We start from the raw sequence: 15,205 nt of genomic DNA, 5'->3' as shown, positions 1-15,205 counted from the left end.
TGCATTACTCCAACACACATGCAACAGTAAATGCTGCAGACTCACCTCTAACAAATACAGGACGTGTCAGGAAGACGCATTATGAGGTACATTTTGACGTGGGCATTCCAAACAACCTCAGGACATGAACTACGGCTGGGATCTCTAAGATCTTTTCTTTGATCACTGAAGAAAGCCATGAAGGTGGGAACAGCGCACAGCAATCTCCAGAACTGCATGTTCTTACTTGCCACCCTCTCTCACCTTGTCCACAAAGCCCGTCTTCAATCCTACCACTCCTCAGCTCTTGTTGGGTTTTAATCACAAGTTCTTCAAGGTGAAGATTCTGCCCTTTACAGGCATAGTGTAAAGGCAGCTGCACAGAGAAAGCTGGTCCACAATTCTAGGGCTGGACAAGGAGGCTTCAAAGCAGCTCCAGTGGGGAGGGATGGATCAAACCACATTGCTGATTCCCATATCCGCGAGATGGCAAGATGCAAAAAGCTCAGACTAGTTTGACAGACACAGGAAGAGTAACTGTGCCCTAGGTAAATGGGATCTTACTGCTGGTTTACAAGATCTCACTTGAAGGCCTGAACATCACACGTCTATGAACAGCAGCATTATGGTTTTTCTACAAAAGCAAAAATCCTGCTCCCAGCTTTGTGACTGAGAAGAGAACATGACTCAGGTAGCACTACTGTGGCAGCATCTGCCTAGGACAGTCACACTGCAGAGATGTCCTCTGCAGACATCTCCTCCAAGGCCTGCTGCTTTGGGACCCTCAGTAGAAGAGAGCTATAAGGCCAGGTCCCCTGGCTGCTACCACACAGCCTTCTGAGCATGAGGATGGGGTTCCTGTGGAAAGACCCACTGCATGAAGAATGTCTCTCCAACCTGAGATTACTGTCCAACAGGAAAGGACCAGGGCACAGAGGACTGACAAGAGCATCTCCACGTCTCAGCCAACAGTGTGCTTTAGATTTGCTGTCCCCATAGACCACCTGACAAGAACAAACCCTGCTGTATTTCCTACCTAACAGAATGCATCCTATGCTGTCAGCAGCCTGCCCTGCACCCAGGCAGTGCAACTGCCCCAGAGCCACCAGCACCCAGCACTGACTTCCAGGGAGACCAGAGAGCACCAAAAACTGGTTGGGTCCCTGAAGAAGGTTCAGTCAGACAGCTTTCCCCTGCCTCCCATACAATACAGACAGATCAAGACCCCAATCCCCACCTCAGGCAAGACAAAAGTAGTAATATGTGTTTCATGGCAATGAGGGAGAAAGGGATTTCCCTGTGTCTTCAGGAGTACAGAAAAGGGTATAGCACTGTCAGAGGAAAGGAGTCCTCCCTGCAGCAAGGCTAGCCCTGCAGTCCCTCTCTACTCCATCCAGAAGCCCAGGGACACATTCCACACTGTGCAGCTTGACTCTTGCTTGGCTGATTTCTTTTGCAGCCTCTGAGTCTGAACATCGCTGCGTGACGTTCCTTCCTCTGCTAAGCATCTTTCTAGCTGTGACTGAAGAATCTGGCAAGTGACCAAGTATTCTTTAACCTCCACATTAACTATTGTTAGCTTTGGCAAACCCAGCTCCTGGGATGCCTGGTGTGGTATCGCTTACTGCTGCAGCCTACAGGAACTGCTGTAGTGGCGAGATTCAAGAACAGGGATCAGGTAGCAGATGCAAAACAGAGCTCTCACCCACAGTGCCCTCCATTCCCCCACTGCCTAATGAGCTTTGGGAACAGCTACAACTTTTAAGCTTCTTACTTGTGGAGAAGGTTTGGAGACAGTGAATGTGCAGAACAGAGTAAATCAAAGAAGCTGTAAGTTAGATGAGGCCAAATGCTACGTTTAGACCACCGAGATGTGTTGGTAACATTGCAGTTCCAGACAGTGCTATTTATCTTTAAGGAGCCCTGAAGAGATAAAGATGTTCAGCTCCAGCCAGCTTTGACTGTTGGAAGATGGTACAGGCTGCACCACCTCCTCAGCCCACATCAGAACTCTCTTGGCTTGCATTCTTACTGCTACAGTCCTAACAGTAAAGTCCTTAGTCCTGCATCCCACTGCACAAAAACTAGAATATGTCCTTCTTCCCTCTTTCTCATGAATAATTCCAACCAGTGAAATCAGTTATGGCTGCTCTGGGCAGCACCAGAGATGGTTCTCTAGCCCCGTTTTTACAGAGGACTGCAGGCTTTGCAAAGCATCAGCACCAGCCACATTTGGACAACCAAGTTTTACCAGGATGGCAAATCCCAGCACAAATGTCCACAGCAGTCATCAGGGACAGCTGAATTCAGGGACCAGAAGGTAGGTTTTCTTAAACAGACTATGTTGCTTAATATAGCACACATTCTTCCCCAGTATCTGTACAACGCCGAGTTTGAGATGTTCTAAGATCTGCACCAAGGAAGACTGGAGGGGTGGGAGAAAGACTGCAGGAGAAAGCATTTAAAAAGTGAGATGATTTTGGAGAAACACTGTATGCAAGCAGCAATCTCATAACATAGGACTCGCAATGCAGAGGCCTGGTTAGTAATGAAAACAAAACGTAAACAAGTGCTTAGTAAGGCAATGCAGTTGCAAGTCCATCTAGGATTAGTCACAAAAAAATGAAAACGTGAGTTTAGGCTGGCTCATACCTTCCCTCTGGGGAGACATCCTACATTGTGCTTCACTATACATGTACACAAAATTAGTCTGCTAGACCTGTGCACCACAGGCCTTCTCATGCTTCTCCAACACTATGCGAGTTTCAACAATTACTTCAGTGCCAACACAATTGGATCCCTGCCGTGAGAAGACTTCTGCCTTCTCATTTTTTCATTGAGATGCCAAAGTTCCCTGTGTATTTCCTTTAAGGTCATCTCTGCTTGGGACCCATCCCGTTTTGGTGCCTTGATTTCTGTGGGGTTTGTTCTTGACAGCCCTTCTTTTTACACAGATAGAGGAAACGCAGAGAGTATTTGTTCCCTACCTCTACCTCATGAAAGAAAATCTCTAGCAACAGAAGACCGCTGAGAATTTTTTACACAAAATTCTCAGAGTAGGGACTCTTGGGGTCTTCTCGCTCCTACTATCTCCTCCACCAAAGCCAAGCACAAGGAAACATGGAATGCTGTGGAGCCCATCTTGCAACTAATAAACACAAGTACCAGTGGTCTGAAAAGCTGCCTCATTCAGATGCCCATTGCCGACTCCGGCAGCAACTGCATCATAACAGTTTCTGTTTGCACAACATGGGAATTGGGTGACGCTGTCTTTGGGGGTACTTTTGACACCAACTAGCTGGACCCTTCTTATTTTATTGCAGATGTTTTCTTTCTGCCCCATGCACAACTCCTCCAGCTACATAAGCTCCATCAGAAGTTCCACGGAGAGTCTTTTGCCTGCTTGTGTAGTGCATGACAAGGCACGTAATGTGTTATACTAAAGTCACAGTCCATTTGTTTCACATCAAGACATGTACTAGTAGGATGTTCAAAAGGCAAAGGTGGCCCATCTCAGGTTAACTGTGAAAACAGCAGGGATAATAAAAAAAAAATATTTGAGGCTAACATGACTGCTGTGAGCTTTTTAATTTAAGTAAAGTCTTTGCAGATACACTTTTTTAAGAGGTACTTACCTGTCCTGATGCCTTGGAAATTCTATCGATCACTGCCCACAAGAAACTGTACTTTATAGGACATACTGCCTCCTTATGATTGAAATAGCTTCCTTCCTTAATCAGCATATAATCAGATATTCCCACACAGGAGAACTATAGCCCTGATTGACAAGATAGTTACAAAAATAAACCTGAGGTTTAAATATAGCTTGCTCGTCTCCCTGGAAGGTATGTAGTATTGTGTTATACAAGTCTACCATAATTTTCCTTGAATTAATGTAGTCCATATTGTCCCACTGCCTTGATCGCTATCAATTAAACAGCTACCAGATTTGTGTTATACAGGAGAGCAGGCAGCTATGTTGAGTGGGAATGGCAACTCGCCTTTCTTCTGCGTGGACTGACTTACCATCAATATTTCATTGGCAATTAACATGTACAGATTTTGAGTTCACGTACCAGTTGAATGTGTGATTTCCAAAGCAATTGTAGAGGTAGATAGGTAAATAAGCATGCAGGACTACATAGCTATGTATGGAAACAAAATACATATGCTCAATCTGAAGGGATATACGTGGATGAGGTATCTCTGTATGCAAACACACAAGCTAGGCAGGCAATATTTAATGATCTGGTCTTTCCAGGGTGGACAGTTCAACAACACAATACTCATTGCATTTCTCCCAATCTATCATTATGTTCTGATGTGTTAAATATGCAATGTAACGAGGGCAGAGCTCTATAGCCCTGTTCTCGTTTCAGAAAAAAAAAATAAATTTTAAAACCCATTCTAATAATGAAATGCTTTTCATCTGTTAAAAACCTCTCCATTGCCGACTGGCTAAAAAAACGCGGGACAGACCTCATATTTATTATGCAAATCCTTAGCATTAAGAAAACAAATCACCAACTAACATCTGTCTCGCCCTACAGGAAAATAAATAAATTAAAGAAAAAAAAAAAACAGCCACCCCTTCCCTTCACTCCCTACGCAGCGGGCCGAGCACCCCGCGGGATCGGCAGGGACGCGCCTCCCGCCCGCTCCCCGCCGGTGCTGCAATGTCCCCAGCACAGCGGCAGCCTCGGCCGCCCGGCCCCGCACCAGCCCGGCCACTGCGGTCCTTTCGCCGCCGCCCCCCCTGCGCCCGACCCACCTTTCCCTTCCATCGCGGAGCCTTGCGAGCGCCGGGAAGTTGCGGGAAGACGCGCTCCCTCCTCAGCCGAGAGCCCGGCGGGCAGAGCCGGCCGCCGCTGCCTGCTCCGCGGTGGGGGACGGCGCTGTCACAGCCCCGGAGCTGCAAGCAAGCAACCGGCGGGGGGGAGACGGCGTGAGCCGCCGGGCCCCCCCCGCAGCCCCGCGGGGCGCGGGCGGAGCGGGGCGCGGCCGCGGGGGGAGCGCGTTACCTGTGCGCCGGCGGGAGCTGTCCCTGGCCGAGCGGTGCTGCGGGGGCGAGTGGCTCCGCGGCCCGCCGCGCTGCCTGGCACCGCCCGCATGCGCGCCCCGCCCGCGCCCCGCCCCCGCGCCCGCACCGCGGCACCGCCGGGCCCCCGGTGCGGGATCCGCTGCGAGCGACAGAGCGAGGGAGGGAAGGAGGAGCAGCGGCCGCGCGGCGGGACCGGCCGCGCCGCGCCCCCCTCCCCCGTCCCGGAGAGCGGGAGCGCTGCGTTACACAACGCGGTGGTGCCGGCGGGAGTCCCGCTGGAGCATCCTCCCCGCGCCGGGCGCACCGGCCACGGCCCGCGTACCGGGAGGCGGCATCGGCGCCGCACAGCTCCGCGCACGGCCCGGCGGCTGCGGGAGAACCGGCCGGTGCCCGCGGGTGCTGTGCGAACCCCCAGATTGCAACTCCTGCACTGGTCAGGTCAGGGGGATCGCTGTGCTCGCCCCCAGCCCTGTATCCTGCAAGCCAAGATGAGCCCACGCACCTGCAGACACAGAGAGGAGCTCTCAGTAGTTGCTCAGTCTCAGGTTCAGGCCTTCTCTGGATATGTTGTTTCAAGATTAATTATGCTGATTCATAAAACATCCACCTCACAGCGAATTTATGCTTTTCTGCTTTCACATCCAGCCACTAGATTTCATTCACCCTCTAACTCATTAATAAAGTAATGAGTGCCCTGCTAATAAGTCATTAAAACATTCATACCAGGATCAAGTCACTTTTTTGGAGAACAAAGAGTTCGTCCTTAAGTTAATCCCTGTAAGAAAGTTTCTCCACACCAGTATTATTCCTGTACCTCTTAAGATTTTTTAAGATTTGCAACTTTGGTGCAATGGGGATGGTAAAACCCAGTTTTGTGCTCATTTTTATAATTTGTGCTACTGAAAAAGCAGCTCAAGGCATCCACTGTGCTGAGAGCTGCACACACAGAGGATATATGGCTCCGGCACTATGTAAGTTTCTAAGTATAGGAACAGTAATTCCTCTCTCCTACTATTCCTTTATACATCCTGGTGTTTATGTTCTCCTTCTCACCTACAGCTCAGGACTAGCAGACCACTCAGTGGTTATATACTCTCTCATGCTCTTCATTCTAAAACACTGCAACTCATCCTGCAGACACTACTCATGGGCATCCCCATCCCTAAGCAGATCCCTGAGTTTGGTTGTGGAAGTGAACATTGCACATGTGATCCCACGTTAGCACATGGTCCAGTCAGTTCCGAGCAACACCTGCTCTAATCTCAGCTGCCACCCCACAAGTCAGAGATGGCATACTAGTGCAGGAACAGGCCCCTAAAAAGCAACTAGAAACAGTCCAAGATGAAGACCCAGCACATAAAATTCTCATTTCAACTGGCTCCTATCCATTTACTAGGTCCTACGTTATCGTGAAGAATAAGATTAGGGTTTTTTCATTTTAGGTACTGTAGGTGAGCTGCAAGTCAAACTTCACTACAGAACTTATGAAGCAGACTTAGAATTTATTATTTGTCTAGAAGGTCAAAGTAAATGTCTATTGTTTCTTCAGTTCTTTCACTGACACGTGAAATCCTATTTCCTCATTGCTATGCCTTTACCTACCGTCAATGCCAAACTGACCAGACTGCACTTGAAGGGTCAACCTGTGTGCTTTTTCTGAAAAACAACACAACAATGACTCTTTCAAGGTCTATTAGTCCTCACTAATGTTCCAAAACATAATCAAAATATACGCCAGAGCGCTCCACACCTTCTCAGTCAGTTTCCTAAAACTCTTGGACTCAGGTTACCAACTTGCATAGATTAAAGGCAGATTCCTCTGAGGTAAACTCTCAGAGGACATTAGGTTCCTGGCATCCAAGTTCAAGAACAGCTTTCAACAGAAAGAAGAGAGGGCAAAGAAAACTTTTAAGGTACAGCTGGGCTGGTTACCAAGAACACAATCTGAGATATCATTTGTAATAGCAGGCACTGCACCAATGAACCAAGAGCCTCCTTTCAAAGCTGTGCACTCCCCGGAAAGCTAATGGCCATCAATAATTCAGCTTCACAGAAAAATCTGGGAAACAGTTCCTAGCTGCAGGCATCAGACTGAGCCCCACTGCCATGAGAATACATGAAGACCAAGTTTCCCAAATACTGAAAATATATTTTTCCAATGTCCTAAAATGGATAGCCATAACATTGGCAAATGTAAGTGGAGGTTTGTTTTCCTTGTGGAGGAGGAAATGAATTAGTTCACAGGGCTCACCCTTGGAGAGCAAGGCAAAATTAACATTTCTGTTATTTTTTTTGTTTTGCTTCTGAGCTGTGAAGCATTTCTCCCTTTAAGGTAACAGTGGTAGAAACATAGTTCAAGCAAAACAATCAAACCCATTAATACACAGACATTGATCTTCAAACATAGTTTATCAGAGATCTTTTCGGGTCTCATCTGGGACATCATGATTTCCCTTCCAGATCATGAAACCATCACAAGGCCATAACACACATGTTCTTAAAAAGCCTTCTTGAAGAGAGAAGTCCCTCCCTGTACTCCTTCAAGGCTTCTTTCCTCAGTGCAAAGAAGTAAATTCAAGGGACTAAATCCAGTGAATATTTTTCCTCCCTTGCCATTTACAGGTCACCTTTCAAATTATTTATCAGTAGAAGGTAATATTATATTGCCTGTGCTCTACTCTACATTTCAGCTGTGCATCCTGCATTAAAATACCAGCTCAAGTTAGATCACTGATTCTCCTCTAGTCTCTCAGGAAAGTCAGATCTGTGCCTACTCTGGCTTTACAAGTATCAGGCATCAAATAACAATACACACATTGATGGCATCTCAGTAGCACATCAAGTTCTCCTCAAAACCACAGCAAGAGAAAGCAATGCAGCGCTCAGGAGATGCAGATGTGCTGAGCCTGGACTCCTTCCCATCCACACCTTTTAAGCCAAGGTGGAAGGACAACATTTGAAGCGTTGCCCTCCAGTACCAAGTCCACAGAATTGCCAAGGTTGCTTCCTTTATGTTTTCAATCTTCAGGAGTAAGCTGAAATCACAGTACAAATAAGAAGGTGGCTCAACCCAAGCACAAACCAGCCCATGCAGACCCTGCTCTTCATAATGCCTCAGCATATCCTTAGCCCCTGCCATGGCAAGGAGATGGCTATTTGGGAAAGGCAGAGTTATTCTGGCTGGAAGTTAGTCCTGAGTGGTTTCTGTGGGACTGTAAACATAGGGCTTCTTCATGGCCCCCTGCATTGTTGCTTGATCAGCAGGGCTTTTGCTCAGCATGCTCTGCTGGAGACCTGCCCACCCCACCAGACCAACTCACACTGAACACCAGTCCTGGAGCTACTCCCTGACCCCAGTGGCAGCAGGGCAGTGTGTAAGGCTCTACTGGTGAGATAAGGTTCTGCTTGAAAGGAAAGAGCTCAACCTGTACAGGTGAGAGGGAACAGCAAGGGCTCAGCTTCGCTGCTCTCACACAGTGCTCCAGACAGAAATAGAGATGGTAGCCTTCAGCCCTTGAGGAACTTGCTGCTTCCCTTCTTGATGGTGGATGCTGGGCAGAGCTCATTGCCTCCTGCACTCAGTGCTGTCTGCCCCCTTTCTGTACCCTGCCTCTGGAAGCAGCTGGCTTAGAAAGAGCCCTGAGCACAGACTTGATAAAGCCAAGTGACCGTTTTGGCACTGCTGCAGACAATAAGCCCACATGATAATCATACATGGTCTCCCAGCTGCTGCTGCTCCTGCCCATCTGCTACCCTGGCAGAGCGCCTCCTTTTCTAAGAGGAAATATCCATTCACGAGGGCAGAGACACCAGCCAGCCTGCAAGGCTGTGCACACAGCCACACGTGCTGCCATGTCTACACGCGGTATTTCTGCATGAGACTGGAGGGAGCACATCACCAGTGGTGGGATATCATCTGCCTAGTCCCAGTTTCTAGTGATGACAATCCAAAACGGCAACAAATCCAACTTCAGCACCCGGAACAGAGCTCCCAGCTAGAGACAGAGCTGCTCTCACTGCATGTGACAGAATAGCATCTGTCCTGTCCAAAGTTTAAAGACAATGTTTCTTAAAGAAAGACAATGTTTCTAAAAGAAAGAAAGACAATGTTTCTTAAAGAAAGACAATGTTTCTTAAAGAAAGACAATGTTTCTTAAAGAAAGACAATGTTTGTTTCTAAAAGAAAGACAATGTTTGTTTCTAAAAGAAAGACAATGTTTGTTTCTAAAAGAAAGAAAGACAATGTTTCTTAAACAGCTCAATCAAAAAGAGCTGCACTGAGTTCTGACTACTAATCTTGATGGTCAGCGTGGATCTAACCAACTGCAACGGGGAGCAAGACTCAGTCAAGTGCTTCTGAAAGTCCTTTTTGGACTCTGAAGCATCTACTCCAAAAAACCACTGGGCATCATTAGCTAGCTGCCATCAATAGCCAGAAGAATAGATTCCTTAAGAGAGAAACCAGCTCTGTACCACACCATGCTCAGATGTCAATGTGCCGTGAGCTGTGCTCAGATAAGCACAAGCCAGAGCAGCAGGTTCCAAAAAAGTAGGCCATGACACAGCAGCAGCAGGAAGGACCTCTAACACTACTGAGAAAGCAAAGAACACAGTGGGGGGAAAGAGGAGTAAACAGAGACTAGAAGCTTTTAATAATATAAGGTAGGGTAAAATACAAAGAACATTCTACAAGCTGTAATCCATCACCCTGAGGATGATGTAGGTAGCTTCTGGTTATGAACAAAACACAAAGAACTACATCATCAGCTGATGTCACTTCCTTACATCACCCAAGTTGTTTCTGGAAGCATAGAATAAGTGCATTACAGCTGATGTTTGAAATAAAGACTGAAGTAAGCCACAACTTTTGAGCTAGCACAGACAGTTTAACTACATAAAATTATTGATTAAATGTTGTTGAGATTAATCAGTTGGTATTATATTAATAAAGGAAAAAGCACTAATGTCACAAAAGTACCAAAACAAGGGAGGTTTTGCAATCAATTACTACTAAGTCAAAAATTAGTATGGAAAAAAATCATGGATGGAGGGTACCATCATTGTATTGACATAGAGGAATTGTATGTCAATACAAGGAAGGTCCTTCTGAACACCAGTACCGGGCTGGTAGAAACATCAGCTTCCTTCTGCTACTATTCTTCACAAATATCCATATACATCCATTTACGTTAACAAGAGTCTTGATGTTCATTTTAAAGGTAGTTGAATCTGACACAGACAGTTCTCAACTCCCAGTTTTAGTTTTCTTTGGGATCCTGAGCATCCTGAGCACCCCAAGCTCCTCAAAGCCCATGGAAGATGGAGGTTGTTCTCAGTCCTTGCAGCAAAATGTGTTTTCACTGATCCTCTGAACTTCACCATGGGCTTCTAGTTATTCAGTATAATAAATGACTTTGTTACCCCCTCATTCAGATGGGGAGAGAGAGGAAGGTGTCTGAAATCAGGTTGCTATACCATTATAAAGGCTTAAGATTTACATAAAAGTAGATAAAATATGAAAATAAGCTGCAAAATGAAGCTACTTAAACACTAGCCCCTTTTTGACTTGATTAGAAAAGGTAATTATATGCATGTGGAATACTTTATGCAAAGCAAAAAAGATTTTACAGGGCAGAGGCAGGAAAGAGCTTCCTGCTGGCAGTTCAGCCCTCCTAAGAGCCAGGTGTCTGAATTCTTGCAGAGAATAGACTATTTACCTTAAAATTCTATTTGCCTATGCCTATTTCCCACAATTAGAAGAAATCTATTAGCTCATCGCTACTCTACAGCCATCAGGGCTGAGTAACATTCATATTCTTTATCTTCTGTGTCAAGAAGTCATAGCAAGCTGACCCCTGCTGAGGCCCAAATCCCAGGAGGCAACTTCTTTGCTTTATTCCTACCTGGTAAGAGCCAATTCTAGAACACTGATCTCTTCCCTCAAACACCACAGCTCTTTGAGACACCACTAAGGTGGCTATTCAGTGCCAGCTGACACACCCCAAAATGCTAAGCATGTGCCAGACTGCTCCAGTGACCCTAAGGTAAGGGACAACAGAGCCTTAGGCACAAAGAATCACTTTCTATCCAGCTCTAACATCTTTTTCCACTTGTCTGTGTTTACTCAGTTCATTTTAATGCTATCTTTTCCAGAATGTTAGAAAATAACAAATGGAATAAAACCTGCAGAGCCAAGACCATTATCATCAGAGGTGATGCTGCTTTATGTTCCAGCATCTTAAGTGGTATATAAGCTATTTAGTGAGAATACTAATCCTTGTGGCCACCTTGACCAAGCTACAAGGATGATATTTCCCTTGGAGGTAGAGGGGTCTGGCACTGACAGGAAAGCACCAGTCAAGCCCAGAATATTCATGGCTGCAATTTAAAGTTCAGAGAACCCTGTCTTCCAACCAGCACAGTATCCAGAGATGCACTTGACTTGCCACCTGTTCCCAAGTCTGCTGAACACTAGGCAGAGGCAGTCTTCAATACCTTATTTAATAAGACTACCAAGATACTGCCTGCCTCTGCTCTACTCTGCTGATATTTCGCTTATAGGAAAGCTTGATTGGTTGGTTTGATTTGCTTATATACAGAAATAGCAATTTCTTTAAGCCTTTCCTTCCTTGACTGATGAAATCTCATTGAGCCTATCTCAGAAGTTTGGTCTCCAACCAAGCCAAACAGTATGAAAATCAACATGCCTGGCCCTGAAAGGATGAATACCATTTGGAGGCTCTTGCTTGCTCATCCCTTGGCAGTTGTGGCCACAGCATGGCCAAAAGGGGTAGAGGAGTTCAGCTGCATCACTCATCTGCACAACCCAACCACACAACTTTAACCCAGGACTTGCAAAGCATGACTGCTTAGAAGGAGCTCATCTGATGAGAACAACCCTCCTTCTTGACACAGGTGGAATAAACATAGCAACCTCTACGTTTTCTAAACTTTGCAGTGGCATCTTCAAAGTTAAATATAAATGTAGAAAATAGTGGAGATTCAAGAAAGAATCTAGGATTACACTCAGTGTAGCCAGCAAGTTACTTCAATCCTGTTCACTCTACAGCAGTTCTCCATCTCTGCTCTGTTGCAGACTTTTGAGCAAAGGATGAAGCAAGGCTGAGATCATGGGCAGCATTTGTAACATGCTGCCTGTTAGATGTTCAAATAGACTGCAGCCAGTGTAACCCTGAGTTGGAAGAACCACATGTTTCTGCAGAGAGTCTCCTTTATTCTACTGAACCTAACACATGTTAAGTATGAGAGGCTGATTTTCCATCAAGGAGAGATGACCAGAATGGGTCTTTTAAAGAGCCAAGGCCAGAAAACACTCAACTTACTACCTAGACAAGACCAGAAAGACTCATGTTTCTCTGCTCATCTTCCAGCCTTGCCCTTGAAGATCCTGCTGTGGCCCAGAGCTTTTGTCAGGAACAGGAGCCATGTTGAACTGAAACACCTCGGGTCAGTGCTGCACACATCTGCCATGCAGACCACAGCTGGCCATGACAGCCAGCTAAGAGGTTATGTCAAGGAGCACAGTCTTGCTGCTGCCCAACCCAGCCGTGCCTAAAGCTGATCTCCATGGGCACCAGGAGGATCAGATTGGAATCACTATTGCCCTTTCCCAGCATCTCACTTTCTACTGCACATAAAATTAGCCTTTCCTGCCCAGCATTTCTATAACTTTTTTCTCAGCTCAGTGATGGGGAAAAAGTCTATTTCTGTTTCTTAGTCAAAGTGGTTACCTTTCAAAAGTAAAATACCAGAACTAAGCAACAGCTTTAGCAAACAGTGCTAAGAGGACATTCCTCTCTTGTCAGAGGACCAACTGCACAGAGAATGGTGGGAAAACAAAAAAACAGCTCCTTGGGCATTTTTTACAGTATTTACTGCATGAGGAGTTGGCTTTGAAGAAACACCAACTCCAAGTGACATTTTTTCTGAGCTAGGGAAAGTATCGCCTTGAAAGCAACTTCATCTTAGACAGAAGGAGCCTGTGATCCCTCTCATCGAGCGGGGAAAAAACCGTGTTGGTAACAGAAAAGATGCCAGTGAAAGTTTGTGTGGTGTGGGAGAAGGAACCTTACAAAGCAGTATGCATTAAAATAGCTGTGACCTGAGAATCCAGTGCCATATTAAAGGCAAATGACATGCAAGTTGGGGGTCTGACAGTGTCACTTGTCAATGGAAAAGCAGGAATGGCCTGGAAGTGAGGAGACACTGAAAAGCTCTGCTCTAGACTCATTGAAACAAATAGCTGGACCTACACAGAGATCTTCACGACATACCTCTCTCCTCCTGCTTTCATACTGAGGAGAGAGGACAAGGCAACCACAAAGGCAATTTACTGCTTGGATGAGATCGGTCAAATAAGAGGTAAAGGGAGGAAAGAGTCCAAGGACAGAGTAATAAGGGACATATGGGACATTTGAACAAATTTAGATTGGAAAAGGCCAAAGGGAAGAACAGCATCCTCCAGGGAACACTGTGGAAGACACTCTAGAGAGGGAAAGGAAGAACAGAGGAGTAACATCCCAGGTGATAAGAGTAAGGACATGAGAGGAAAGAAGGGCTGACCTATGAAGGCACTTTGCAAGTCAAGGTGCAGAGATGGGATGTATTTAGAGAAACATGTGGGGGCTTGAAAAGCAAGTTTGTTTTTTTAAGGAATAGCTGCCAGAAGAGAGGGTGGGATGAAGGGGAAGAATAACAGCATGGATAGGAATAGATACAGGGAGTCTGGGAGACAGGAGAAGGTGCTGGCGTTCACATTGAAGAGACAAGGACAAGAAAGGAGAGCACATCATCTTGAATTTCTTTTTAAACTTAGAAGAAGTAGAAGAGATTTTGGTCAGAAAAAGAAATTAAGGCAGAGGAGGAAGGTTTGGACTGACTCAAGGTGGCAGGGAGCCAGTTGTGACAGAATACCATGCCAGCAAGAAAGCTAGAGAAGCAAAACTATTTAGTCAGTAAGGTGGCAAAACTGAAAAAGTTTAGCACACTCAGCATGGCAATATGGTTTGAGACCCTCCAAGTAACAGGAACAGAAGCCAAGGCTAGAGTGAATCAGGACCGGGAATCAACACATGCAGTGGGATGAGAAGGCAAGAGGTTCAGAATGAGAGGAGACCAGCTGTAGCAAACAAGAGACAGACAGCAAGAAAACAAGAAGGTGCAATGTCAAGGCTGAGAGCACTAGAAACACCGAGTGATGGGATGTGCAGCCAACTGCCAGCAGAAAAAAAAAAAGCCAGCAAGAGGGAAAAGCAATGAGGTTGCTTTCCAGCAGGAAGATGTTTTCCTGTTTGCACCAAGAAACATCAACTGTCAAAGGGCTCCAAAACAAAAGATTTGCTGGAAACACTGCTTGATCCTGAAGATTTCCCATGTTGCAAATATCTAAGCAACAAAATAACATCCTCAGTGCAGTGCTCAGAGCGCCACCTCTAAGGCGATAGCATCAGGTAGGAGTCATGTTGAACTGAAACACCCTGGGCCAGTGCGTGCAGACTCCTTCCCAAGGCAAAACTCAGACTGTGAGCTCCAGCTAAGCTATCTCCCCCGTTCCCTGGCTGCAGCCCTCCTACGTGCACGAAGCACTGCAATTCTGGCATCTGCCCAAAGACACGAGCTGCCTTTGCCACATGGAGGAAAGCTCATCTCCCTGCCCGTTGCCACCTGCTATTCTTCCCCTTCCTACAGCACCCATTCTCTTCTTGTTATTTTTCACTCCTCCCCCTTCCCTCCTTCTCCTAGGAGGCGCTAGGACGAGCCTCCTTCTCTAGACATAGGAGAGCATCGTTGTCTCACAGCTGCCCCACGGCTCCGCAGTGTCCTGGTCCAGGAGGGAGCCCAGCTGGGAGCGCGCAGCCCCTTGGCAGGAACCGACAGCCTCCCGAGGCTATGCGTGAGCCTCCGCCCTCTCCTGGCTGGAACAGGAATTCCCGAGCTCGGCTTCGCCCACCCCCTGCGCTGTGCCCAGGAGAGCGCTTCGCAACAGTTAATGTTATCCTTATTTTGACAGTTCTTGTGAAGCTGCAGGTCTGCACAGGATACAGATTTTATACCTTTTTGAGTATGTATATTGCAAATGCATATTAGCATTTCTCAAATGCCTTTCCAATAGATCACATATAGGCACTGTGATAAAAGCCCATTGTAAATTGAGACGCTCAGCTA

The sequence above is a fragment of the Pipra filicauda genome, unplaced genomic scaffold (genome assembly GCF_003945595.2).
Source record: "Pipra filicauda isolate LSUMZ 115617 unplaced genomic scaffold, ASM394559v2 scaffold206_size1356665_pilon, whole genome shotgun sequence".
Lineage (NCBI taxonomy): Eukaryota > Metazoa > Chordata > Aves > Passeriformes > Pipridae > Pipra > Pipra filicauda.
This window is presented reverse-complemented; position numbering follows the sequence as displayed.